Source organism: Pantherophis guttatus, chromosome 3 (genome assembly GCF_059756535.1).
Source record: "Pantherophis guttatus breed Tessera chromosome 3, ASM5975653v1, whole genome shotgun sequence".
Lineage (NCBI taxonomy): Eukaryota > Metazoa > Chordata > Lepidosauria > Squamata > Colubridae > Pantherophis > Pantherophis guttatus.
Window position 1 is genome coordinate 16,787,993 of NC_142065.1, and position 25,414 is coordinate 16,813,406.

General features: G+C 39.9%; 1 long non-coding RNA gene across 1 annotated transcript; it reads right to left on the reverse strand.

The window, feature by feature from the left end:
• Nucleotides 1–1,365: 1,365 nt before the first annotated feature.
• Nucleotides 1,366–24,134, reverse strand: LOC117674815 (uncharacterized). The gene is made up of 3 exons (XR_004593995.3): nt 24,061–24,134; nt 23,788–23,914; nt 1,366–1,561 (listed from the first exon to the last, which is right to left on the reverse strand). It is a non-coding gene; the product is annotated as an uncharacterized LOC117674815 (long non-coding RNA).
• Between the last annotated feature and the right edge of the window lie 1,280 nt (nt 24,135–25,414).

Consider the following 25,414-nt stretch of genomic DNA (forward strand, 5'->3'; position numbering starts at 1 on the left):
TTTGGCAGCTCTGCGCACCTGTGCATCAAGTAGAGGCTCCTCCTCTTCGTCCTCTTCACTTAAGGGAGCTTCTGGAGGTTCTGAAGGCCCTGGCTGAATCCCCGCCTCTGGCACACCTTCTCCAGCCTCCTCATTGTTTAACTCGAGTGCCAGCTGCACAGGCTGCTGGCGCAGCACCACACCAGCCTCCTCGCTGTCGGAATCAGCTACTAGCTGCCCAGGCCGCTGACTGTCCACACTGACAAGAAGCACAGGAATCAATGTTGCTTTTCTACAAAGAACCCAATGGCTTGTTGCTGCTCTTTTAAGCCGTATGGGAGTGGCCAATCATCTTCTGGCCTTACTCCTGAGTTGTCCTTTTTTTCTTCGGCTGCTCTTGCCTTCTGGCAGCTCTTCGCATGCGTGCACTAGGAACAGGCTCCTCTTGTTCCTCTGCCTCTCTGCTGTCCGCCTCTGGAGGCTCTGTAGTCTGTGCATCGCTCCCAGATGGCCCTGGCCCCATCTCTGCATCCAACGCAGAGCCCTTGTCTGGGCCTTCCCCTGACTCCAGGACTGGCCCATTGTCCTCCCCAGCCTCCTCACTGTCTGACTCCACTGCCAGCTCCGCAGACTGCTGACGGACCACAACAATTTATGGCAGCTCTCAAATTCCCTTGTTACAAAACCTTTCCTACATCTTCTAGGAAAGCAAGCACCAACTGATTTCTCTTCCATGGTCAGGTCTTTGAAGATGCAGTTTCTATTGATATGAGCTTTCTCCTTAGGTTGCCCCTTGCAGTGGTGGTAGTCTGACGGTTCTATTCAGTTCAGGCAAACCAGTAGCGGCAGCCCACCCACCCGGGCGTCATCACGTCATGTTTTTGACACTCTGCGCATGCATGGAAGGCCCTGCGCATGCACAGAGGTGGCACGTGTGAGCGAAGTGTTTGCAAACTGGTAGCGAAGGTAAGTGAATACCACCCCTGGCTCCTTGTATTTGACAACTTCCTGACTAAGGTACAAATCAGTGGTGGGTTCCTCCCGGTTCCGCCCGATTCCGCCGAGCCGGTAGCGGTGATGATATGATGTCACCGAACTGGTTCTTCCCCCCCATAGAGCATGGATAATATATAGTCAAAATAACATTCTTTTCTCAGAGAATCAAGGCCACGGTGCCGTACAGCTGCCATGAGAGGACTGGGAGGTATCTTCAGTTTTGGATGATGCCTGATTGGATCATGTGATGGACATGTGGGTGCTGGGCAGGGACTTGAACTTTCTTTTGGGTGGGGAAAACCTGGAAGCTTTCAGATTCAGGTTTTCCCAGATGTACCAATATGACATCTTCAATAAAATGGAACTTTGAGGAAATTCAAGCCTCGGAGTCTTCTTTCGTTGAGGGTGTTTCTTGGAACCCTGACAACTTCTTCTGCTGGATCAGATCGGGTGGAGAGATGTAATCGGGAAGAAGCAGTCTCTGAAATAACCCAGCCCCTATGCTATGAATAGTTTGCTATGAATGGCAGATCAGAGGTCTCTAATCCATCCATCGCCTGTAAATCAGCTTCTTCAGTTCAGCATCCTTTAGTTATGGAGAAAATGATCAGAAATTAAAAGGATCACCCAACTATCTTTCTGCATGAATCTTACCCTTGGTTTATTGTCTTTATGTCATCGTGCATATAAATTGATGCAATTTCCACAGCTAGCTGCTCGGTTTGTTACTGCAAAATATTGCTAAACTAAAGAGCATTGGTGGTGTTTAAAAGTGTGGAAAATTGTTTAGGCTGTAAAATTATCACAGCAAAGAGTTTTGGAAAATTATTCAAGCAAAGATACTGTGATTTGTACCTACTTATTTTTGGCTATAGAAGCCATGTTTTTTTTTTCTAAAAGACTACAGTAGTGGCCAAAATTGTGGAAACCTTTTGGGAAAAGGGTAATTCTAAAACTAGCTAATAACATGACTTTGCTATTAGAATAACAGTTACAGTATGAAGAAGAAAAGTGAAACATGTAGAAAAAATGAGATATACAAAAATTATCACCATGTCAGTTAATACTTAGTTAGGGTAACCTATAGCATGAATTATGGCCTTACAATGTCTTCCCATGGAGTGAACCAAGTCTTTTAGTTCTGCAGCTGTTATAATGTAAAACCAAGTTTGAATGATTGCTTCTATTAACTGGGTTTTATTGCTGGGTCACTTCTGATTAACAAGTTTCTTTAGTCAGCTCCATAGATTTTCAGTTGGGTTAAGGTCTGGGCTATTCCCAGGCCATTCCAGCAGTGGAATATGATTATTTTAAAACTCCCCCCCCCCCCAAAAAAACCCTGCTGTTATTAGCCACCAAACCTCAAAAATACACTTTTCCCAAAAGGTTTCCACAATTTTGGCCACTATTGTATGTTTCTCTGTACAATGAGGCCTTGGGTAGAAATACTGAAGATGATGTATTTCTGCTTAAAATGACTTATACATTTATTTGTGTGTGTCTGTATACACATACATACTCACAAAGTAAGTACATATCCTAGCATGTAACAAAGTGAATAGCTTTGAATTATTATTTTGTACAATTAGGGAGCGGTAGGTTGTTTGTTTGTCATGCAAGATAATTCAATGGAGAAAGCTATTATGTTTGTAAGAGTTAGCAGTAAAAGGAAACCAGGCTGCCAAAGAACATGGTGGCCGAACGACTTCAAAGCTGACATCAGCCACAGCATAGAACAACTCCCGGATCTGCACATCTTCCGCCGCGCTCTAAAGACCTTTTTATTTCATCAGGCGGGCCTGGCCTAACTTTCTCCCTCTTTTTAAACAATTTTAATATTTTAACGTTTTTAATATCTTTAATACTTAAAGTCTAAATTGGTTTTAAATTGATTGGGGTTTTAATCTGTCTGGGCCAAACTATTTAATTCGATTTTATTTCTGCTTTTTAAATTTTGTCTATATGTATTTTATTGTTGGCTGTTCACCGCCCTGAGTCCTTCGGGAGTAGGGCGGTATACAAATCAAATAAAAGTAAAGTAAAAGTAAAGTAACTCAAAGAAGCATGCACAAGATCGGAAGATCTTGTTGAACTAAGTTAAGATATATAAAAGCATATCTTTGCCCACTTCATTCTCTAGATGGGAGACTTGGATGTGCGAGAAGAAACATATTACTTCAATACAATAGGAATGGGTACTTAAGAAATGCATACAATAAAACTAGATGACATGGGTGTTGTGGCCCACCAGCTGCCAGTGGAGCTGGTGGCAGACTCTCATGAGGAGGAGGTTGGGGAGGAACTTGGGCCAGTCCTGGAGTCTGGGGAAGGCTCTGATGGATGCTCTGCATTGGACACAGAAATAGAGCCAGGGCTGTCCAGCATTTCCCAGCCACCAGAGAGGCAGCTGCCTTTGGAGGCTGAGATGAGTGAGGAAGAAGAACAGCTGGGGCCTGTTCCAGATGCACCTATGCACAGAGCAGTTAGGAGAGAGGAACAGAGGAGGACAAGGAGTCGACTCGGGAAGCAAAGCACACATGGACGCTGAATGGCCCCTCCCTGGCTGCGGAATAAATAGAAGGAAAGGGGAGTGGTTGTCGTAAGAGACAACCGTTCATATATCTGAAGATTTTTGCTCATTGCGTTTAGTGCCACAAAGACTGCTTGCCAGAACTTAATTTACAGCCTTTTTTATGGGAGCTCACGGCCTTGCAATTATCGCAAGAAACTGATAAGGTCTGTTACTGCAGTTAACTCCTTGAAGGACTATTGCCTTGACTTTTCGGTGGGTGAATGCAATTAATTCACAAGAGGAAAATAAAGAGGGGGTTTTCCTGACAAGGAGTCTGTTTCTTGTTTCTGCTAAGGCTGAGTCAGAACAATGGGACCAAGAGCGAATGGATCTTGAATGAATAAGTATTGAAAACAACAGTGAATGATCAGTACAAAAGAAGTATACCAAAGTGGTTTGGCTGATGTAGACAGCATGGATGAAGATTAAAATATAATAAATAACTAAATAAATATGTACCCAGCAAGAATGAATGGGTGGAAAAGAAGATTGAGAAAATTGTACTTGGATGGAGTTGATGAGATACTCAAAGAGAAAGATGAGTAATTTAAAGAACAAAATGGGAAGGAAGGAAGGAAGGAAGGAAGGAAGGAAGGAAGGAAGGAAGGAAGGAAGGAAGGAAGGAAGGAAGATCTTGTCCATTTTGCCTCTGCCCTTTCCTTATTTCACCCATATCCACCATTACATTATGAACAAGCCCATTTTTCTGGCAGCAGTGCAGACTTGGCAGTAGGAAGGCTTAAAATCTGCCTGCATTGAGATATTTCACAGACTAACAAGACAATAAACAACAACAGATTGTTTTTACATACTTTTGTCCTGATGGTTTACAAGGCAAGTATTTTAAGTACAGATGTGTAGAAATGGAGATAGTGGAAAGGTAAGGAGGAGAACAAGCATAATTAGCCAGAAGGAAGAATAAAATAAAGGATAGGATGGGGGGAAATGTAAAGGGGTCCCCGACTTGCAACCATTCATTTAGAGACAGTTCAAAGTTACAGCAGAGCTGAACAATGTAACTTACAACCAGTCCTTGCACTTACAATTGTTGCAGCTTCATATGCTCATGTGATTGCAATTTGGACTCTTGGCAACTGGCATATATTTACAATGGTTGCAGTCAGTGGTGAAATCCAAATTTCTTTACTACCGGTTCTGTGGGCATGGCTTGGTGGGTGTGGTATGCTGTGGTTTGGTGGGCGTGGCTTAGTGGGCATGGCAGGGGAAGAATACTGCAAAATCCCCATTCCCCACCCAACTCTGAGGCCAGCCAGAGCTGGTATTTGCCGGTTCTCCGAGCTACTCAAAATTTCCGCTACCGGTTCTCCAGAACCTGTCAGAACTTGCTGGATTTCACCCCTGGTTGCAGTGTCCCATATCATATGATTGCCATTTGCAATATTCTTAAGCTGGCTTCCAACAAGCAAAGTCAACAGGGGAAGCTGGGTTCACTTAACAACCATGTGATTTGCTTAACAACTGAAACAGTGCAAGATCATACCATCAGGTATGATCGTGTGATGATTCACTTAATGGCCACATCATTTAACAATGGAAGTTCTGGTCCCAATCATAGTCCTAAATTGAGGGACTACCTATCGCTTCCATTTAGATTTCAGTCTTCTTCTACAGCTGGTCCTCAACTATGGCCACAACTGAGTCCAAAATTTCCATTGGTAAGCAAAGCAGTCGTTAAGTGAGCTTTGCCCCATTCTGACCTTTCTTGCCACAGTTGTTAAGTAAATCATGTGGTTGTTAAGCAAATCTGGATTTCCTCATTGACTTTGTCCGAAACTGGCTGGGAAGGTTACAAATGGGGATCAGGTGACTCTAGGACAGTCCAACTGTCATAAATTGCCAGTTTCCAAGTGAATTTTGATCACATGATCATGGGGATGCTGCAACATTCATAAGTGTGAAAACCTTTTTTTCAATGCTTTTGTAATTTCGAACAGTCATTAAATGAATGATTGTAAATCAAGGACTACCTGAACTCAATATTTCTGGTGCAAACATGCAGTGACATTCAAATCCTATCCAGCTGATTTCTTGGGTACTTTACCATCGTACCAACTCTTAGCCGGTGTAGCCAGTGCCAAAATGGTGTAAGGGATGGGAGAGTTCTTGCCTTTAAACTGCAGACATCATTTATGCTTAGAATACAGATTTTAATCCCAGTTTACCTGCAGGACAGGATAGTAAAAGATTCTTCCTTAATAGCATTTGATTAAAGTTTTGCCACGGGAGATAGGTCTCCCTTTTGTTCTTATACTGTTCTCCTTTTTGTTCTTTCTGCTTCTGAAGGCAACAAGAACAGCTGCACACCCCATGCTGCAGAAATGGATGTCCATGTGCTACAGTTTGCAATTTTCAAACAGACACCTTACAGCAGGGATGTCAAACTGGATTTCTTTGAAGGCCGGATCAGCATTGTACTTCTCCTCTGCGGGCCACGTAGGGGAGATAGGATGGACGCCTCCTGCAGCACTCTGCCAGCCAAAATGGGACATAGCACGGCCTCCCTGAGCCCCGTTTTTGCTAGCAGAGGCAACACGGGCCATCCTTTTCTATTTCCAGGCTGTGGGCCAGATTTCAGGCCGTGGGCCAGATTTAAGCACCCCATGGGCAAGATGTGGCCCATGGGCCTTGAGTTTGACACCCGTGCCTTATAGGAAGTGGTGGGCTGCTGGCTGCAGTGGTAATTTTTTAATAGATAGAGAAAAACTGGGAGAAAGAAAAAGTGAGTACACATATATAAAGGCTGGGTCTGGCAAAATAGGTACTAGTGAATATCAGGAAAGAACATCTGTCAAAAAATATCAAATTTAAAAATGGCCACCATCTTAACTTTTTAAAATTCTGTTCCCCAGGCTATAGAGGACAGTTAAGTAAATATATGTCAGCTGCCTCACAAAATCACAAAGCCATCAATGACCAGGGTGGATAAAAATCAATTATTTTTTAAAAAAAATAAAAAAAAATAGATTTTTTTGATTTAAATCAGATTTTTTTGATTTAAATCGGATTTTTTTTATTTTTATCTAATTTATTTTAATAAAAAACTTTTGGGATAAAAATCTATCGTAAGATAGTTTTCTATTTAAGATACATAAATAATTTAGTTTATTCAGCATGAAATGGAGCTTAGTTATGTAGCATGAGGCTGTATATTCTGCAACACTGGGACTATCGGTGAGTCAACAGTGGGTCAAAGGAGTAGCAGAGATGACAGTTGCTCTTTAACAATTATGATTTAAATCAAGTTGATTTAAATCAAGCCTTTTTACTAGTGATTTAAATCATGATTTAAATTGTGATTTAAATCAACTCGATTTAAATCAAATCCACCCTGTCAATGATCCACCAAATATCTGTTAATTCAGCACGGTGAGAGAGAAAAAGGCTAGAGTAACATCTATTTTGCAACACTGCCCAACCAACAGCGACCTTTGGTGTACCAATATCCTTCTATATGTAAACAGGTAGCAAGCCCCATACTCACTTGCACTGATCCTGGTACTTAGCTGGGTAATGAAATGACTGCAAGCAAATAACCAAGTGCAGAGAACATCAAGAACTCCGTGATTCAACCCTGAACTACAGATATTCTCTTCCAATTGCCTATCCCTACCTTCAGAGACAGAACCTGGGAATAATGTCAGTCTTTTCTTTGCCTTCTTCCACATTCCCCAAACAAACTGCAGAATTCATTTCAAATTTCAACATTATTCTGAGTTTTAATGCAGTGTAATGAATTCATTTCTGACTATAATCCAACTTTCCAGAGAAGGTGCAAGAAATTATCTTCCTTTCTGCTAGTTCAGGGGTCAGCAACCACGGCTCTGGAGCCACATGTGGCTCTTTCATCCCTCTTCTGCGGCTCCCTGTCACTGATCAGCACCACAATTTTGAGAGGAGCTTCTGTTTGGTGCGGGGGGGGGGGGAAGCATAGCGTGCCAGGAGACTCTATGGCAAGGGGCGGGTTTTCCGGTCGGCTCCACAATTGACAGGGCTTTTGATTAGGACAGGTGGAGGAAAAAGGACACCACACTAGGAGGAGACACTATGGTGGGGGAATCGGACTTCCGGTCGACTCCAGAATTGAATGGAGGGCTTCCGGTTAGGACCTTTGTGGCTCTTTGAGGCTTTAAGGTTGCCGACCCCTGTGCTAGTTTCTAAATGATCTAATCCTGCCTGAAAATCAACCATCCTTTAGAACTGTTCTATCTTATTTTCATCAGCTTTAAGAAATGGGTCAAGGACAACTCTCCATGGCCAACTCAATGCTGTATTACTCATTTCATTCAGTTGCTATTATTATTGGTGACCATGGTTTTTTTTGAAATTATTGTAACGCTTGTATTTCTGGATTGACTGTCTTTATTTTATTATTACTGGTCACGGTTCTGTCGAAATTAATTTCATTTTTGCATTTGTTGAATTGTCCTGTGGCAATTTGGCCATGGAGAGTTGGCTGCAGTAAGTTGACCAGTGAGTTTCCCATTCCATTAGGAAATTCCACTCCATTCTTGCTGTGCTATTTGTAGAGGGATCTCAAAGATGTAAAACTTCTCTTACACCAAGAGGCAATTGGAACAGCAGAATTTCTTCCTTCTCAGGGAACAATATGAATCTTGTATTGAAATGATAAAAATTAGAGGATACCATAGAAAATGTGCCATTACGAAATGTTCCGTCTTGACATGAGCTACTCCAAATGTTCTTGAAGTGGCTTGAGATCAAAAGAGATGCATTCCAACTTTTCCAAAAATAGTCAAAAAAACAAGGTCATCCCACTTTCAGAACATCCAGAATAGATTTGTTCTGAGGTCCCAATGACCTGCTTTGGGATTGGAACACAGCATAACAGAATAGGCTGAATACTCATGATAAATATTTGTCCTTACTTAACACATTGCCTTTTATTCTCTTCAGATGCATATTAAAGTATCGACTTAATAGAACTTTTTGTCTTCATTTTTACAGGAGAAATAAATCAGTTTGATTTAATGAGAAAAGGGACATAATTTGCCCACAACCATACAGGAGCACTAAGATGTAGGTTAACGAAAATGAAAGGTGATGGTGGGGTGGCTCTATGAAAGCTAATAAAACATGATTTCACAGTCATAAAGTGCTTGTTAACAGGGAATACCCACACTGCATTTGTCTTTAAAGATTGATCAGATGAGTGACACAGTGTCAAAAGTTAGTTGATTTGTAATGTCTGCCAATGCTTCAGAATTCAAGAGAGGCAGATGTACTGTCCTAGAAATGCTAGTTTCAGCCCAATAATGTATTTATAATTAAAGATTAATATTATATTCAGTCATATTTGTAGACATGGTTACCACATAAAACCATATTCTAGGACCTTCCTTTCTTCCTTCCTGTTCTGCCCCAGCTCCGGATTCCCAAGGATTGTGACACACACCAACAGTCCTTATCAAAGTTATAACGTACCAAGAACAAACAAAGTCCAGCAAAGGTTGGCAACCAGCCCAGAAAACAAGATACGATAAGACACTCACTCTCCAAAATGCTCTGTAATAATTACATGTTGTTTCCAGCAAGAAATTACTAACTGCGTGCAACTTAAATAGGCTAAGGGAGTGGCCAATTATCCTCAAACCTTATTCTCAAGAAGACCTCCTCCTCCTAGTAGCCACTCCTGCCTTTTGGCAGCCCTACGTGCTCGAGCATTGAGGAGAGGCTCATCCACTTCGCTCTCTCCACTTGAAGGAGCCTCTGGAGGTTCTGAAGGCCCCGGCTGAGTCTCCGCCTCTGGCACCACATCCTCTTCAACCTCCTCACTGTCTGATGCGAGCGCCGGCTGCATAGGCTGCTGGCGCGACCCCACACCAGCCTCCTCATCATCGGGATCAGCCACGATCCGCGCAGGCCGCTGGCGGGCCACAACACTTCCTTCCTTCCTTCCTTCCTTCCTTCCTTCCTTCCTTCCTTCCTTCCTTGCATGCGTACATACATACATACATACATACATACATACGTGGTGGGTTTCAAAATTTTTTACTACTGTTTCTGTGGGTGTGGCTTGGTGGGCATGGCATGGCTTGGTGGGCATGGCTTGGTGGGCATGGCAGAGGAAGGATACTGTAAAATCTCCATTCCCACCTCACTCCAGGGGAAGGATACTGCAAAATCCCCATTCCCTCCCCAATCCAGGGGAAGGTTAGTGCAAAATCCCCATTTCCTCCCGATCAGCTGGGACTCAGGAGGCAGAGAATAGATGGGGGTGGGGCCAGTTAGAGGTGGTATTTACCAGTTCTCTGAACTACTCAAAAATTTTGCTATTGTTCTCCAGATATATCATATATATATATATATATATCTTACACACACACACACACACACACACACACATACACACACACACACACATACACATACACATATGCGCCCTTCTGCCCTGAGTCTCCGAAGAGGGGCGGCATATAAATTTAATAATAAATAAATATATATATACAGTATATATATTTGGGGGCATTACTATTTTGGAATGACTGTTGGGAAAAAACAATTCAAGACTGTATTTGAAACTCCTAAACAATAAGAAAAAAATCTGGATTCAAATAGATATTTGATACAGAGGATTTTAAAGATCAACAATCCATGCCCTCTTAGTTTATTGTTCCAAACATATTTCCTTACCTAAACAGAGAAACAGAATGACCACCGGCAGACAAAAAAGCAGTGAGAACAGGAGTGACATCTGACTTCCTGTCAACTTTCCCACTGAGTATCCTGGAGGGAATCTGCTAGGGAGCATCAGGAATCTTCTTCTGTTCCCTTCCCTTCCTAGTAGGCAGGTTGGTGGCTGCTGCTGGCTAAGGGAGGGAGTAAAGGATTGCAAGATTGGCTGGGAAACTGTCACAGAATGTTGAAAATGAAGATCACATGTCCACAACAGCAGCTCAGCAGCCAGTAGCACTGAAGCAGTCACACCTTTCCCAAATTTCATTCCTTCGGGAATCTTGGGTCCCAGATTTTGGACACATTCTGTAAATTAGCCCATACCTTGGTTCAACAATTGTTGCCCTGTGATGCACCAATTCACCCTGTCGTGTCAATGAGAGTTTTAATAGTTTATAAGCTAGAATTTTGCCTTTTAGGACCAATGGATTAACAGAAAACAAAAACCCCATGGAAGTAAGATTACTATACGCAGAGAGATGGAAAGATTTGACATTACCCACTATGGAGGAATGGTTAGTGAAGTTGACACATTTTGCTAAATTGGATAAATTGACTTTGATTAGAGAAAAGACATTATCTATATTTATTGATGATTGGAAGCCTCTCAGCACTAGAGTAAAAATGAAAAAAATGAATGTGTGATTTATGGTTTGGAAGATTAGATAGGATAGATTGTACAAAGAAGAGTAATATGATGTAACTTTAGACAGAAAGGTTTAAATGTAATACAGGTAGTCCTCAACTTAGGATCACAATTGAGTCCAAAATTTCCATTGCTAAGTGAAACAGTCATTAAGTGAGTGTTGCCCCATTTTACGACTTTTCTTGTCCCTGTTGTTAAGTGAATCACTGCCATTGTTAAGTTAGTAACACGGTTGTTAAGTGAATCTGGCTTCCTCATTGACTTTGCTTGTCTGAAAGTCACAAAGGAGATCACATGACCCTGGGGCACTGCAACCGACATAAATATGAGTCAGTTGCCACGCATCTGAATTTTGATCACATGACCATGGGGCCCCGGTAATGGTTCTAGATGTGAAAAATGACATAAGTCACTTTTTTCAGTGCCGTTGTAAAACCAAAAGATCAACAATTGAATTGTGTTGCATCCAGAGGCCACACATGTGACAAGGACAGAGCAGCCGATTGGCCTAATTGTCAGCTACCAGCCAGCGGGAAATGGGTGCGTCCTGATTGGCCCAGCCGCTGACAGCTCTGCATATTTAAGAGCTGCCCTGCTCTCCAAGGTCCTCAGCACTGAGCGGGTCTGATGTTAGCTGTTGTTGTTAATAAAAGTTATTATTAATTCGCCTTGCCTCCGCTCTCATACATTGTTCTCAGAACAGAATAAATTGTTGTAAGTCAAGTGAAGAATATTAGACGCCACTTCTTTCTTTTCCGTTTTTCTTCAACTTCTTTTATTTTCTTTCACTTTTTCCTCCCCCCCCCCCCACTTTTCTGTCTTTTCCCTACTTTATACTAGCACATTCATAAGCCTGTGGGAAGAATTAGCTCAGGCAGATATCAATAGTCAAATTGACAGACAAGAACGTTTTTACTCAAACAATCTTATCTTCTTTACTTTTAACAATATGTTTTTTCTTCTTTACTTCTTACAAGTATAACACTTAAATCATTTTTTAACATTTCAATTTCACATTCAATTTCAATTTTCCATCATAATTTCAATTTAAAGGGAAAAATGGAATAAGATGAAATATACTGTTTATAATTAAAAAGAGGAATTTTGTGGAATATACTTGATAAATGAAAGATCGAGGTTCCCTGGACTCCATAGTGGAAAATATTAAATTGAAGATGAATACAGCAATAGAGAGAGATGAGGAGAAGAGAGGTGAAAAGGAAGAGGAAGGAGAGAGAGAGAGGGAAGGAAGAGTAGGGAGGAAGGAAGGGAAAGGAAATTAGAGTAGGAGAGAGGGGAAGAGAGGAGGAGAAGAGAGGAGGAGAAGGAGAAGGGGAGGGGAAGTAGATAAGAGAAGAAGAGGAGGGAGATGGTAGGTTGGAGGAGAAAAATTGCTGTACAATAAAAAAGATGAAATGGAAGAAAGGCAACCCCGAACAAACACAAATATATTAAGATAAAGAATGAATTGTTAAAGAATAAAAGGGAATAAATATGAATAAACAGTAAAATTAGAATTTAAGGAGCGAAAGAAGATGCTGTTTATATAAGTAAGCAAAGAAATATTGAGATATGATTTAAAAAAGGGGAAAAAATAAAATTGTGGCAAAAATTGTAATTGAGTAAAATGTATTTGAATTTGATAAATTGTATAAGATAAGATATGGCCAATACTCTATTCAAAAAAGATGTGGGTGAATGTGGGGGGGGGAAAAAACCAATAAAACTTGATTTAAAAAAAAAAGAACATTTTTACTCGCATGCCAGGAAGAACAACAGTTCCTATCATTCAACTGAGTTGGAAAAAAATTTGCTTAGGAAAAGCAAGCAAACCTGTACATATCTAGAGTTTACTATGTTGAAAAGTCACACTGCAGTCATCTGGAAATCAGGGGGCATAGTTTAAATGCAATTTTGGAAATATATTGGAAGGAAAGATCAATAATGTAGGTTATACGGGGTTCAAGGAAATTTATCTGTTATTATTAATCTTCTGGATGAAAATTATAGATGATTCGAAGGAACACCTGACACTTCAAGAATAGTTTCAAAACCTTTCCAAAGTATTTATTTGTTTAGTTTAAATATTTATATGGCTACCCATCTTAAACTATCCAGGAGCCTGGATAGCTCAACAGACAGAAGCACTGTAATTTAACACCAGCTGTCTGCAATTAAAGTAAGATCAAATCTCGCCAGGCTCAAGGTTGACTCAGCCTTCCATCCTTTCTAAGGTAGGTAAATTGAGGACCCAGTTTGTGGGGGCAATAAGCTGATTTTGTATAAATATACAAAAGTATGAAGGCTATTGCTTAACGCACTGTAAGCCGCCCTAAGTCTCCGGAGAAGGGCGGCATATATATCAAATTAAATCAAATTAAAAAAAAAAAACTAAACTCTGGTGGGCTCATAACCCAAGAATAAAAGTAATATATATAAAACAATAAAACAAAAGCAGTAAAAGCGAAAACAGGAAGACCTGGCACCAGAGACAACCCACAACATACTCTAGAATAGAATAGAATAACATAGTTGGAAGGGACCTTGGAGCTCTTCTAGTCCAACCCCCTGCTTAGGCAGGAAACCCTACATCACTTCAGACAAATGGTTATCCAAACTCTTCTTAAAAACTTCCAGTGTTGGAGCATTCACAACTTCTGGAGGCAAGTTGTTCCACTGATTAATTGTTTTAACTGTCAGGAAATTTCTTCTTAGTTCTAAGTTGTTTCTCTCCTTGATTATTTTCCACCCATTGCTTCTTGTCCTGCCCTCAGGTGCTTTGGAGAATAGCTTGACTACCTCTTCTTTGTGGCAGCCCCTGAAATATTGGAACACTGCTATCATGTCTCCCCTAGTCCTTCTTTTCATCAAACGAGAGATACCCAGTTCCTGCAACCATTCCTCATATGTTTTCACCTCCAGTCCCCTAATCATCTTGGTTGCTCTTCTCTGCACTCTTTCTAGAGTCTCCACATCTTTTTTTACTCCATGGCGACCAAAACTGGATGCAGTATTCCAAGTGTGGCCATACCAAGGCATTATAAAGTGGTATTAACACTTCATGTCAGCTTGATTCTATCCCTCTGTTTATACAGCCTAGAACTGTGTTGGGTTTTTTGGAGCTGCTGCACACTGCTGGCTCATATTTAAGCGATTGTCCACTAGGACTCCAAGATCTTCTCATGCCTCTCTCACTTATCCCAGCACTTTGGGGAAAAGTCAGGTTTTGAGTTCTTTTTGGAAGGTTAAAGGGATGGGGGACAACTAGAAATCAAGGAGGAGGGGTATTGCATAGGGCGAGGGATGCAATGTAAAAGGCACATTTCCTAGGTGCTATCAGATAAGGTATGTACACTCCAGGTCCAGAGGTGGTATTCAGCCAATTCGGACTTGTTCGGGCGAACCGGTAGCGGATATCATGGGTGGGCCTGCCCACCTGCCCCAGCTCTATACTGTCCTACTTAGGCATGTTTTTGAGCATGCGCAGAAGGCACGTGCGCATTTGCGAACCAGCAGGGAAAGTAAGCGAATACCATCCCTGTCCAGGTCCCTTCCCTTAAATGTTGCCATCTTATGAGTGTCCTTCCCTTATCCAATCTGGTGGGAGGGAGAGATGCCCTCAGGAAGAGGCAGTTACATAAGTAATCCGTATCTTAATACAGGTGGCTCTCAATTTATGACCACAATGGAGCCCAAAATTTATCTTGCTAAGTGAGAAATTTGTTACGCGAGTTTTGCCCCATCTTACGACTTTTCTCTCCACATTTTGTAAGCGAATCACTGCAATTCCTAAATTAGAAACACGGTTGGGTCGAGCGCATCTGGTGTCCCCCATTGACTTTGCTTGTCCGAAGGTCGCAAAAGGGGATCACATGAGGCATTGCAACCGTCATAAGAGTGAGTCGGTTGTCAAACATCCGAATATAAGTCACAGGACCATGGGGATGCTGCAACAGTCATAAGTGTGAAAAAATGATCATGTCACTTTTTTCAGTGCCGTTGTAACTTTGAATGGTCACTCAATGAACTGTTATAACTTGAGGACTATTTGTACTTTAAATGTCTATGGAACTTCTTAGTCATCCAGGTCATGGTTATCCCAGGGTTTTGTTTTTTTTTCAAGAGGCAACTGGATTTTCTGGTTTTTCTTTGAAGACGTTTCGCTTCTCATTCAAGAAGCTTCTTCAGCTCTGCCTGGATGGTTCCATCCTTCCATTCCCCACCATTCAGTCAGAGCTGAAGAAGCTTCTTGGATGAGAAGCAAAACGTCTTCAAAGAAAAAACAGAAAGTCCAGTTGTCTCTTGGGGAAAAAAAAACCCTTTGGGACTACCTGTATTTTAGGACACAGAAAATTCTAAACTAGTTTCCCTTTCTTATTGACTCTGATGGAATTACTATGTACATGCCCTGCTTCCATTAACATCTGCTGCTCTGACTGATGATCATGTACATTTTATATCAAGGCCAAATTGACACCGGGTTTCATTAAAATAGAAATCTCCTTAGTGCTTTTGTTAGTCACAAAGTGTTTTCAAATCCAGAATTCCTTCCAGATGGGTAGCTGTCATAGCTTGTCCAGAGGGACCATCCCTGCCTTTGATATCTTCTCTCCCACGGCTGCTAACAAATGGGTTGTGGCCCAGATCTGTGATTATACAATATGGGCATGCTGAGGATGCCTGAAATATTGCTTATTTATAAGTAGGGGCCGTGACACAGCTTTCAGCATAAAGTCAAATGCTAGCTGCTTTTCTCCCACCTGCCAATGTTTGATAATTCAAGAGACACTGATAGCTTGACCTAGAAATGCTTATTTGGGATCTCAGAAATATCTCTATGTCTGCGTTCATCAACTGTGCTGAACAGGGTAAAGAAATAATCTCCTTTTAGAAGTCTTGATTTGTTCACAACCATTTGTAAAACGGTATTTAAAAAGTTCTCAGTTAAGCTCTGTGATAACAGAGGGATTTATCTAAAGCAAAATAAAGACAGCCAAACATTGTCCAGTAATAACTTTTAAACCACGAATTTATTAAGAAAGAAAGGAGGAATGGAAAGGATTCTAATTATTATATCTTCTGTTCTACAATCAATCCTTTGAGTTATATGTAAAGCCTATGAATTGTCTTTACTCTGACCCAAAAAATTAGGAATGGCTCTCACACACTTCTTGGAACATTCTGACTTCCCAGTTCTCTTGCTGAAAAATTACTGTGCTTGTATTCTCCATGCTTCGATCCCTCTTCACTTTCTTTGCTGTCTGTGAAGATTGTATTCCATTTATGCTCATCCTTGGAAGGTTGGTCTAGTGTATGTGTCATAACTTGCTGTCTTTCACCAATTTTGTCCCTGAAGTTTAAATGGATGGGTGCAGAATAGAGCCAATGGGACTTCAACTGTTTTGATTATTACTACTAGGCCTTCTGTGTTGATTATGTGTTTACTGACATTCCTAATCAATAGAGGGCAGTAGAGCATAGTTCCTTTGCTGCTTCTGCATTCCTGGGATTATGGGATAAACTCCCCATCATATTGCTAAGATTCCCCAAGTGGAAACTGATTATATATATATAAGGTTACTCCCTTGCTTTTGTGGCGATCAGCAGTGGTGTTGAACCTCAGGTTGACCTAACTAGAATGAAGAACCAACCAGCAACTAAATTCTCTGCCATCAGATCATGCTCCAGCTGGCCTGGGTCCAGTTGTCCAGTTTATGGTTGGAGCCAATTTCAGTTGGGGCAAGACTACTGTTTGTGATGCAGGCCAGACATTCACCTATTTCCACATAGCTACGGAAACTGATCTTAATCGATGGAAATGGATCAAGGAGAGATTCAACCTACAAATAAGGAGAAATTTTCTGACAGTGAGAACAATCAATCAATGGAACAGAAGTTGCCTTCAGAAGTTGTGGGAGCTTCATCACTGGAGGCTTTCAAGAAGAGATTGGACTGCCATTTGTCAGAAATGGTGTAGGTTTGGACTAGATGACCTACAAGGTCCCTTCCAATGATGTTAAACTGTAATCTGTTAAAGTTGAACTAAAGTTCCCCCAACACTGATTATGTTCAGTTAACATGAGTCTCAAGATGAGAGACAAGGAGCTCAGGTTGTAATGTTGCCAGGTCAGCTGGGTGAATGAAATAACAGCAGGATTTCTAGGTTGCCCTTGAAACCTATCTTGAGTAAAGATTGAGTAGAGATTTTTGCTTCCAGTTAATTCTAGAGTAGAATACCCAATATGTTCTCACGGAAAATAATTACCATACCATTTCTCTTATCTTGATATTATGGATGTTGAAACATTGGAAAATCTGAAAGGTAAATCTTGGAAAAGAGAATAGGCCTCTATGCAGCTCTTGGTGCATAGATTGCCATTCCTGCTTTAGACTTTGGTGTGATATAATCAGTGAAGGAAGCATAACAATCATAAAGAGAGTGATTCAGTACCCAAGTATGTGGGAATGCATAGCAAATTTCATAAGTAGAGTAGCTAATCCCAATCCCACTCAGCCATGTCAGGAAGGTAATTAGACAATCCCAAAATATTTCTCCCTATTGTTAACAGTAAAAATTAGGGATGTGCAAATCACCAAAGAGCTTTGATTAATCAAATCAATTGGAATTCTCATTTTAATGACTTCATTCAGTTCCTCGACTGGTTTTAATCCATTGATTTGCTTCAGAAAAAGGCCAGATTGATTTGAGGGACCCAATTTGATTAGATATATCAAATTGATCTGCCAATACAATCTGAAGGGGTATTCATTGAAATGGACTCTGAATCAAAACTATGAACTGAATGTCTGACCAGTCCTCATAAAAGAACAAAAGCAACTAATTCAAGAACAATTGATTTGCAACACCAGTACTTTTCCTAATTTCACAACAATAGAATCTCAGAAACCATTTTAGAAGAAATTTGGAAGTAGTCTAAGAATCTGGCTGGGGGAAAAAAAAAAGCATCTACTACAGCAAGCAAAATAAATAAATAACTATGACATAAAGGATAAGTCCTTATACAAAAGTAAAAGCCAACAAAATAATGATATAGGGAAGAATTACTTGCGACAAAATTAATATAAACAAAGGAATATATGCAGAATTGGATTCAAGTATGTATGATGGTTTTTTAATGGCATTACTTTAACTGTTTATACTGGTTTGTGGAGACCTAAGTTTAGCGGTTGCTTGCAGTCATATCTCATTACCTAATTATGTAACATCATCAGTGGAAGTGAGTTTAGGGTTTACTCCCCATTTATATACATTAGCTTGCCCTGCCAATGTTGGTGACGGTGTGGTTTTTCCATTATTAGGGTATTCCTTGATTAGGGTATTGTTTTCTGTTTGTTTGTTTGTCTGCTCTTCATCCCTGCTTATCTCAGCATGGGCTTCTGAAGAGCATGTGTTCTGGTCTTTTTGTTTCCTTCTTAACTTTTTAATTGTCTCTTTTGAATGGTTTGTAAATATGATTTCTATGTGTATATTAATGGCCAATTTGTCTGAACGCATAAGAGATATCATAATTCTTGTCTGTAAAATAGTTATTATATTAAACTTACAGCGTTTACTTTCTAAGGATGTTATTAGCAGAAAAGACCTTGGAAATGAGGTGGAAACATTGGTTTGAAATGCAGAATCAGTGTTGCTACTGGTATTAAAACATCACAGATAAGTATCCATAATGAAAGTGCTGATATTTACAAAAAGATAACTTAATTTCCCCCCAATTCTGGTCCATCACTTATTTGAATCACTCTACTAGGTGAAGTGTGAGGTGAGATTTGGGATCACAGTTATTTTTAGCATCTTTAGCTAAACACAAAGCAACTCTTAAATTTATAGGAGGGCAAGTAGTTGGACTGTACAGAGTGAAAACCCCTGTGTGGTGAAGTGCCATCAACTGAATGTCTGAATCCAACATCTTTTTGTGTAATAAGCTCACACTCTTTTTTAGAATAGACTCTTGAAAAGACACTTAAGGAAATTGCTTTTTTTTTTTTTTTTTTTGCTGTTTTCACAACAGCTTTGAAAAAGCAGTCTCTAGTTTAGTGCTATAACTGCTTTTAATCACAATTTGGCTTGTTTCATTTTTACAGCCTTGATGTTGCAAATTATTTATTGTCTATACATTTAGATATATTGTCATTCCCAGCTCCCTGAAGTTTGATAAATCAACAAATGACAAAAGCCTGTATCTCATTCAGGTAATTTGTGTCTACAGAAATTGCCCATAAACAGCAACTATGAAATAACAGTCAGTCTTTTCCAACAGCATCCTTTGAAATGGTTTTGTGCATTTTAAAGCCTGTATTAAATTCGTCTTCTTCACTGAGGTCAATGTGCATAGAATACCCTGAGGAGATCTAGCTGAAACAGTCAGGTAACCACTGTTAAAAACACGAATATTGGATGCCTAGAATCATGTTTAGAATTTAATCACATGTCAAAGCTTTCCAGGTTCATTTGGAGAAAACTAAGTCCTCAAATGTTGACGTCTAAAGCACACAATACATTATCACGTATTGTTAAATTGTGATGTCAGGTTACTTCATGTTACATTATTATTTTTATAATAATAATGTGGTAAGGCCACACTTGGAATACTGCATTCAGTTTTGGTCGCCACGATGTAAAAAAGATGTGGAGACTCTAGAAAGAGTGCAGAGAAGAACAACAAAGATGATTAGGGGACTGGAGGCTAAAACATATGAAGAACATTTGCAGGAACTGGGTATGTCTAGTTTAATGAAAAGAAGGACTAGGGGAGACATGATAGCAGTATTCCAATCTCAGGGGCTGCCACAAAGAAGAGGGAGTCAAGCTATTCTCCAAAACACCTGAAAGCAGGACAAGAAGCAATGGGTGGAAATTAATCAAGGAGAGAAGCAACCTAGAAATAAGCAGAAATTTCCTGACAGAACAATTAATCAGTGGAACAACTTGCCTCCAGAAGTTGGAACACTGGAAGTTTTTAAGAAGATGTTGGATAACCATTTGTCTGAAGTGGTATAGGGTTTTCTGCCTAAGCAGAGGGTTGGACTAGAAGACCTCCAAGGTCCCTTTCAACCAGTGGTGGGTTCCGACCGGCATTACTACAGTTCTCTTCATGCATGCGCTTTGCGCGCAATCGCAAGAATTGTATTTGCACAAAATTGGAAGACAGAGAAAATTCCGTCAGAAGGTGAAGTATTAAAAAAGATTTTAGACTATGTGGAAATGAACAGATTGATGCTAAGAATAAAAGATAAAGAGGAATCAGTGTACTTCAAGACATGGGAAAGATTCTACGTATGGATAGAAAAGAAATATGAATAAAAGTTGATAGATAAATGATATAGCTAATAGAAAATTAAATGAGGGACAAGATAAAAAAGAAATAGAAACTCAAATGACACCAAAGTAAATGGAAAAGGAGGATGGGGGGGGGGGAAGAAAGAAGATTATAAATATAAATGTACAACTGTGAAATGATAGATTGGGTAAAATGGGAAAGAAATTGAAAAGAAAGTATATATTATTAGAAAATTGGAGTTGCTCAGATATCAAATAAGGGAAATATTGCACAACAAAGCAGAAAGCAAGGAAAGAGGAGAGGGATAGAGGAGGAGAGGGAGAAAGGATAGGGGACAAGAGTAGGAGAGAAGGGGGGAAAGGGGGGAAAGAGGGGAGGAGTGGGGGAGAGGAAGGGGAAGTAGGGGAGGAGAAGAGAGGAGGAGGAAGAAAGTAGAAGAGGAGAGGAGGGAGGGGGGGAAAAAGAAGAAGGAGAAGAAGGTTTGTTGTGAAAGGAGAAAGAGGGTAGAAATGTAATTAAAATATCTTATTTCTATGCTTTCATTAGAAAAAAATATGTATATATATATATATATATATGATCAATTATAGATAAGAGAATGTAAATTTACAATATGTGTTTAAGAAATAAAAATAAAAAACTTTTTTCAAAAAAAAAAGGAATTCGATTCTCATCGGCTCAAGGTTAACTCAGCCTTCCATCCTTTTGAGGTCGATAAATAAGGACCCAGATTGTTGGGGGCAATAGGCTGAATCTAAACCACTTAGAGAGGGCTGTAAAGCACTATGAAGTGGTATATGTTCTTTCTGCGCCAACTCAGAAAGCTCAAACTGCCCAAGGAGCTGCTGATCCAGTTCTACAGAGGAATTATTGAGTCTGTCATCTGCACCTCTATAACTGTCTGGTTTGGCTCTGCAACCCAACAAGACAGACACAGACTTCAGAGGATAATTAGAACTGCAGAAAAAACAATTGCTATCAACCTGCCTTCCATTGAGGACCTGTATACTGCACGAATCAAAAAGTGGGCTGTGAAAATATTTACAGACCCCTGGCACCCTGGACATAAACTGTTTTAACTCCTAACCTCAAAACGACGCTATAGAGTACTGCACACCAGAACAACTAGACACAAGAACAGTTTTTTCCCTAATGCCATCACTCTGCTAAACAAATAATTCCCTCAACACTGTCAAACTATTTGCTAAATCTGCACTACTATTAATCTTCTCATCATTCCCACCACCCATTTCCTTCCACTTATGACTGTATGACCGTAATTTTGTTGCTTGTATCATTTGTACCCTACAACTATCATTAAGTGTTGTACTTTATGATTCTTGATGAACGTATCTTTTCTTTTATGTACACTGAGAGCATATGCACCAAGAAAAATTCCTTGTGTGTCCAATCACACTTGGCCAATAAAAAATTCTATTCTATTCTATTCTATTCTATTCTATTCTATTCTATTCTATTCTATTCTATTCTATTCTGTTCTATTCTATATAACTCTAAGTGCTATTGCTAGAACAACACATTCAAGATTTAAAAATATCCATCAAAGAGAACGAAAATGCCATTTATTAACGATGAAAAAAATCCCTCCAATACTGCAAATTTGCTTTGACATGTGAAGCTTATTGTCTGGCATGAGAGCCAACGATTAGGAGGAAGAACATTGAAGTTATAGACTAGCCTTTTTATGATAAATACGGCAAGAATGAGGCCTTTGGGGAAATTTTATCCATTTGCTTTGGTGATTTCCATCAGTTTCTATCAGTTGTGAAAAGAGGAAATGATACTCATATGGAGAATTCATGCATCAAAAAAGCCATACTTATGGAGAAGCTTTGTCAAGTTTCAGCTGAAGAGAAACATACGATTGAGTGAGGGAGAAGGAGGGTGTTCTGAGTTCTTATTGGATATTGGAGAAGACAAAATTCATAAAAATCAAACTGATGAAATAGAAAGGTATGGTTCTGCCAACAAGTATTTTGAGAAAATATATAGATTTCATCTGACAATCCAGCAGAATGTTTTCAAAGTACTCTACTTTGTTCCCCTCAATGAAATGATAAGAAAAATCAATTCCATGCATATTAGACACTTACATGGAATGATGAAAAAATATTGTTCCTTCAGTGCTATCAGTGAAGGAGCTAATACTACTCATTTTCCATAGAATTCCTTCAGTCAGCTGATCTCTCTGGATCGCCACCACACAAACTAGAATTGAAGATAGGATCTCCCATTATTTTATTGAGGAACTTGGATCTCCCAAGACTTCGCAATGGAACACGGATGGTCATAGAAGAACTCCACAAGAATCTCATTGTAGCAAAAATGAACATTGGTGCATTCAGAAATGACATTGTCATGATTCCAAAAATTATGCTCTGTTCATCAGAAGGTGAAAATGTTCCTCTTCAGTGGGCACAATTCCCAATACAGTTATGCTTTGCTCTCACTATACATAAAGAGCAAGGACAAACCATGCTGATTTATCTGGAGAAACCAGTATTCCAGCATGGTCAGCTGTATGTCATTTTAAGCTGAAGAATAACAGAAGAAGAGAGTTGGAAGGGACCTTGGAGGTCTTCTAGTGAGTGGAGGGTTGCTCCTGGTTCGCACCGGTTCGCAAGAACCGGTAGTAAAAATTTGTAGTAGTTCCGAGAACCGGTAATAACATTGGCTGGCCACGCCCCCAAATAGGTCCCCGGCCCGGTCGCCGCTCGCTTACCCCGCCCAACTCATCAGAGGCTTTTTTTTTTTCACTTTTAAAAGCATTTTTTCTACCACCTCTTCGAAGAGGTGGTAAAAAAAATGCTTTGAAAAGCCTCTGACGATCCCAGCTGAGTTGCCTGATCAGCAGAGGCTTTTCAAAGCATTTTTTTCTGCAACCTCTTAAGGTTGTAGAAAAAATGCTTTTAAAAGTAAAAAAAAAAAGTTGGCCATGCCCACCCAGTCACATTACCACCACCAAGCCAAAATAAGCCACACCCACAGAACCAGTAGTAAAAAAAATTAGAACCCACCCCTGCTTCTAGCCCAACCTCCTGCTCAGGCAGGAAATTCCAAAAAATGGTTGTCCAATCTCTTCTTAAAAACCTCTAGTGTTGAACCACCCACAACTTCAGAAGGCAAGTTGTTCCACTGATTAATTGTTCTAAATGTCAGGAAATTTCTCCTTAATTCTAGGTTGCTTCTCTCCTTTATTAGTTTCCATTCAATTAAAGTATTCTTTAAAAAATGGCAAATCAACCACAAATATTGTCATTAAAAGCATCCTTCATTAAACAAAAAAGCATCTATATTTGTCTTGCTACGCATCTTTCTTTTAAAAAATAAAATAAAATGAAGTTTCCTTCATTTTGAAGTTTATTTATTTATTTATGTATTGGTTCGATTTATATGCCGCCCTTCTCCTGAGACTCAAGGCGGCTTACAATGCATTAAGCAATAGCCTTCATACTTTTGTATATACCTGCTTAGTAGGGCTTTCGGCCCCCCCAAGCAGTGTTCTTTTTTATACAAAGTCAGCTTATTGCCCCCACAATCCGGGTTCTCATTTTACCTACCTCGAAAGGATGGAAGGCTGAGTCAACAAGTTTCCTTCAGTCTGGCCTGTGGTTGCTTAGTTTCTCAGTTTAGGCAAGAAGATATCTCCAAAAGGATGAGCCAACCAGTCATTGGTTATCTAATCATCTATAAAAACAAAGTTCCGTGACATTATTTCAACTTTTTGTCAATCAGTCCCAAAAGAAATACATGTAGCTTCAATTAGATATTAATCTTTAAAAATCTTCTGTAAAACTGTCTATTAATCTTTAAAATCTTCTGAATTAAGATACCTGATTACACATTGTCGAGTATCAACTTTGCCCCATTGTGAAGCCACTTTAATCCAGATTGGAATTTTTAAAGTTAAAAGCAGTTTAACAAAAGAAGCTTCAGCTACCATGCAGAACAGTCTGTCGTTAATCTCCTTGTCTTTGGCCACAGTTTAAGGATGGAGTACAAATTGGATGCCCATCTGGCTAGGAATGCATAGATCTGTATGACTCCGGTCCCATTTTATTATCCGAGTTAGAAAAGCAGTAATTTGATCCCTGGAGTATTTTATAGATTTGGAGAAACAATCTGCATCCATTTTGGGGTCTTAGCTTATGGAGTTTTTTCTACATTGCTTCTTCTAACATACACAGTTTTGTGTATGAAACCTGTATATGTTAGAAGAAGCAATATAGAAAAAATTCCTTAAACCAAGACCCCAAAATGGATGCAGATTGTGTATATGTATGTGTGCAAATCTTTGGGAAGTTTTGTTGTTTTTGTTGTTGTTGCCTATCACTGCTGCAGGTTTTGCAAACTCTCATTTTGCCTGGAAAGTTATTTTCATTTTTAAGACATCTGTCTCATAAATGTGTTTTTATATGAGTAATAGATGATGATAATGAAGAGAGAGAGAGAGAGAGAGAGAGAGAGAGAGAGAGAGAGAGAGAGAGAGAGAGAGAGAGAGAGAGAGAGAGAGGCAGACAATACACAAAAGAGAGAAAGAGAAGTCTTCTGTTTGTTGTGATGCTGCTGCACACTCCAGAGTAGAGTCCTATTTGCCCCTCTCTATAAAAATGTTGGATGTGTACATCTTGGATATCTTATATCTGGAAAGTTCAGATTCCACCTTTTGAAGTTTTTGAGGGGTTGATTCCTCAGCATCCCACCAGTCCATGTAATGATTTTACTTCATTTCCCTTCATTACTTCAGAGAACTTGTCTGCATACACACACACACACACACACACACACACACACACAAGCCCTAGGCAGATAATTTTCATGAATACAGAATATGATGCATGAAAATAGAGGCACTTCACTGCTCCCTTGAAATGGCTTCATTTAACATAGGAAATCTGGCTTCAGGCTCCCCCAGCTCTAGTTGTTGACCTATCCTGCATCCCAAATCTTGCAGTCTCATTGAGACAGCCTTTCAGACAGGAGGGGTGTCTTGCCTCAGTAAATGTCAACTTTCTTTAAGACAGCTGCTAATTTTGTAAACAGCTCAAGAGACGAGTGGGGGAATGGGATTGGTTAAAGAGCCATTGGAAATACCATTGTGCTTTCCGAGAGATTGTACTGGGCCTTGAATCTTCATATAAACCTTTGCTGAGGTGACAAATATCTACTCGCTTGCCTCTGAGTGAT